The 3,885-nt window shown below is 36.1% G+C and overlaps 1 non-coding gene across 1 annotated transcript; it reads left to right on the top strand.

Moving 5' to 3' along the window:
- Positions 1-315: 315 nt before the first annotated feature.
- LOC136215882 (small nucleolar RNA R71) lies at positions 316-422 on the top strand. The gene has a single exon (XR_010682885.1). It is a non-coding gene; the product is annotated as a small nucleolar RNA R71 (small nucleolar RNA).
- Positions 423-3,885: the final 3,463 nt, after the last annotated feature.

Here is a 3,885-nt window from a genome sequence, read left to right as displayed (position 1 = left end):
CCATTGGCATCGCACGATGCCATAAGACTATCAATTTTGTGCGATAAGGAAGAAAATTGGGCTTGTAACATCGCGACAGGGTCGAGATTCACTATACCTTTAACTGACGATGTGTTTGAGGATGATGGTTTTGCTACTGGTATGTGTCCACGTTCAGCGGGCCACATACTGCTGTTAATTGCCATTTCCTCCAAGAGTTCTCTTGCTTGGGCTGATGTTTTCTTCATAAATAACCCTCCCGACATAGCATCTAATGAACCTCTAGTTGTAGGATTAATCCCATTATAAAATGTTTGCATTAAAAGTGCATCGGGTAAATGGTGGTGTGGGCATAAACGTTGAAGTTCCTTAAAATGTTCCCAAGCCTCATAAAGAGTTTCATTATCATTTTGAGAAAAAGATGTTAACTCTTTTATGACTCTTGCGGTTTTTGCTAAAGGGAAATATTTTGATAAAAACGCTTGGGCTAATTGGTCCCAAGTTTCAAATGTTGTGGCTGGCATAGAAGTTAACTACTCTTTGGCTCTATCCTTCAAAGTGAAAGGAAAGAGGAAAAATTTGATTGCTTCGGCAGTCACATCAGGTATTTTAAAAGTGTCACAAATTTCTAGGAAATTTATCAAATGGGCGTTAAGATTTTCGTTAGGCAACCCATAAAATGTTACATTATTTTGCAACATATTAAGCAAACCTGGCTTAAGTTCAAATTGGTTTGCGATTATTCTGGGTCTAACGATACTATTGGTCACACCGGCCACTCCTGGCCTAGCGTATTCCATAAGTGTTGGTGGATTTGCCATAATATATGGCTCGGTATTTTGTTTGTTTTTGTTTTTCTTGTCTTTCTTTTTCTTTTTAATGGTTCTTTCAATTTCTGGGTCTATAGGGTCTGGTGGTATGCCCGAATTTCGAGAACTGCGCATGAACTTGAAATTTTTGCACGAACCAAAAGTACCTTCAAAACAGAATTTGAAAAATAAATATGTTAGTAAATTGAAATAAATAAAATATAAAAGTTTGAATAAGTATGTATAAACCTAGATTCAAAATAAAACACGAAAAATCTAAATTTTTGTAAAAAAATTTGGCGTTCCCCGGCAACGACGTCAAAAACTTGTTGAGCGATTTCCGCAAGTGCACGGTTTCGCTTGTAGTAATAAAAAGATATCGATCCCACAGGGAACGTTTTTTTCAACAGTAGTTTAAATACGACTTAAGGTTTATAAAAATAGATAAACGTTATTTGAAATTGGTTTTGATATTGATTGAATAAGAATTGGGTAAGTGATAGCTCCCATTTATATAGGGTTTTTAGGATTAATTTAGTTTGTTTTCCCTTTGTTTCTATTTAATTTCAATATCGTTTTATTACTTTTTAGTTAAAATTAGTAATTTCCTATATTTATGGCATTTTGGTGTTTTCAGGGACCTTTCGTGCATTTCCGAACCAGACCCAAGCCTATTGGAGCATTTTCGGATTATTCAGGGACCGTTAGAGCACTTTTGGGATTCATCAGGGACCATTAGAGTACTTTTCGGAAGCCTAGGGACCTAAACGGATAAAAGCCGGAGCAAAATCACCCCTTTTAGGACCTGTCTCGTCGAGACAAAACCTGTCTCGTCGAGACACTCCTTGTCTCGACGAGACGAGGCGAGGGAAGGCGTACCAGCGCCTTCCCCCTTGCTGAAATCCACGGATCAGGGCTCAGAAGCCCATTTAAACACTTTGTAAATGCCTATTTCGCCCCCGGAGACATTAGGGTTTCTCCCTAACTCTATAAATAGGGAGCTAATCTTCATTATTCGGGGGGGGGGGGGGATTAGCCATTCAATAAATTAGAGAGCCGCTAGGGCTTTCTCTTCTCCATAATGTAGATTTATATTTTTAGATTAGATTTCCAGCTTTCCAGGTTAGATTAATTTCAGTTTTTATTTCTTATTCAAGAACAATTGATGGGAGAAGCTCCAGATCTTCTATTTTTGTAATCGGATCAGACAAAGCGGGTTTTAGATTTCTATCTATCTCTCTCTTATCTTTTGCTTTTATATTCAATTGAAGATGTTTTTCCATTATTCATTTACTTCCTATTGCTATGATTAGTTTGTCTATGAATTAATCCCCATCCGATTTGGGATGGGGATGAAATTGATTGTATGAATATGTATGATTAGGGATCTAGGTCCTTTGATTGATCAGTTTATGCATGCTTAATGCTTAGAAATTGTTAGGAACAGGATTTATGCTAGAATGAACATTGATAATGATCAACTAGCCTGTTTATGTATATAATGTGCCTAATGCCTGTGACCCTGACATTAAATAGGATTATAGATAGATGAGAACCTGACCACGAAATCGTCTATACCAAATTTGTATTAACCTGACTTCGCTAGAGACCACTAGGAATGAGGCTTTGTGGCTGGGCTACGGCTTTAGCCTTAATTGTCAATAAACCTAATGCTTTGCATGACCTAGGGTATATGCCTAATCAAGCCGTCACCCGAATGCATGTGAATAGGAAGGACAATACCGATCATATTAGTCTTTCACTTAGGGCAATTATCTTCAATCATTGGTAAAACATAAATCTGAACTCCTTAAACCCATACATAGGATTTAATCAAAGGATTCCTCAGCCTAGATTGTGCCATCCATTAATTCACCTTCTACCCTGTCAATTGTTCACTTTATTTTGTTATGTTTATTTCCTTTAATTCAATTAGTTAGTTATGAAAAACCCAAACATTTATCCAACCCTCTAAACAATTAGATCATTCTAGGTAGATTTGCTAGTTATAACAAATAGTCTTTGTGGTTCGATCTCGTGCTTAGCACAATATTACTTGTTGCGATAGGATACACTTGTTCTATTAAATGCTATATATTTTACGAGCATCAGTAAGAATACGTAGAATGTTAGAAATCAATTCTGTTTTGAATATGAATTACAAAACAGAAACGTTTAGTGATTAAAATAAGAGAATAATTGTGTTCGTTTGCATTAAGCAAAGAAAACAACTTTAAACTTTGTATAAACTACAAAAGTGTAATAACGTAAACTCCTTCAATTAAAAGGCTTTGAACTGCAGACAATCTTCTTACGGTCGGGATAAATTGCTACCTTAACCAAATTAATTCTCGAAGAATGAATTTGCCTAAGTGTTCAAAAACGTTTCCTTGTAATGATATTGAATTCAACTACGTTTTAATGAAAACACCAGAACTCACTTCGGATCAATTACAGAAGTGCTACATAAAATTATATTGAATTGCATGAACTTTATTAGATGAAGTATGAATTTGATACAAGTTTACAGAGAATAAAAAGCATGGAAGCATTCAAAACGACATGAGAGTTCCGGGTCGTCAATCCTTTCCTCAAACCTCGTTAGAGTTTGTCAGGCTCCGGGGTCGAATCCGCTACTTAGTCTTCTCGCTGAATCTTCGGAATAGAGATGGTTCGTCTACTACCAAAATGTAAACTAGTTTGAACAAATCTTAATCTAAATCTAAATGCTACTGTGTTTGTAATTAATGAATAAACAATGTGTGTACATCATATCGTTTTTACAAAATTGAACTTCTAACTCTGAATCGTTTATTGACTCAGAATTTCTGCATTAATTCTGTACTAAATCTTAACTCTCAACTATTCACAACTCTAAATCAACTCTTTATTTATAGATGTTGAAGAGTCGTGTCTAGGGGACGTGTCTGCTGCGAAGAGACGTTTCTATCCAATCGAATGAACGCGTTTCTTTGAAAACAAACAAGTGTATGTTGTGCTGACAGGATTTCTGAAGTTACCGAGAATGGAAATTCTCAGCCGAGAATAGGGAAGTGAAATTTCAGCCTTCAGATGAAAGAGAAAAGTGACTGGGCGA

The sequence above is a fragment of the Euphorbia lathyris genome, chromosome 1 (assembly GCF_963576675.1).
Source record: "Euphorbia lathyris chromosome 1, ddEupLath1.1, whole genome shotgun sequence".
Lineage (NCBI taxonomy): Eukaryota > Viridiplantae > Streptophyta > Magnoliopsida > Malpighiales > Euphorbiaceae > Euphorbia > Euphorbia lathyris.
This window is presented reverse-complemented; position numbering and strand designations above follow the sequence as displayed.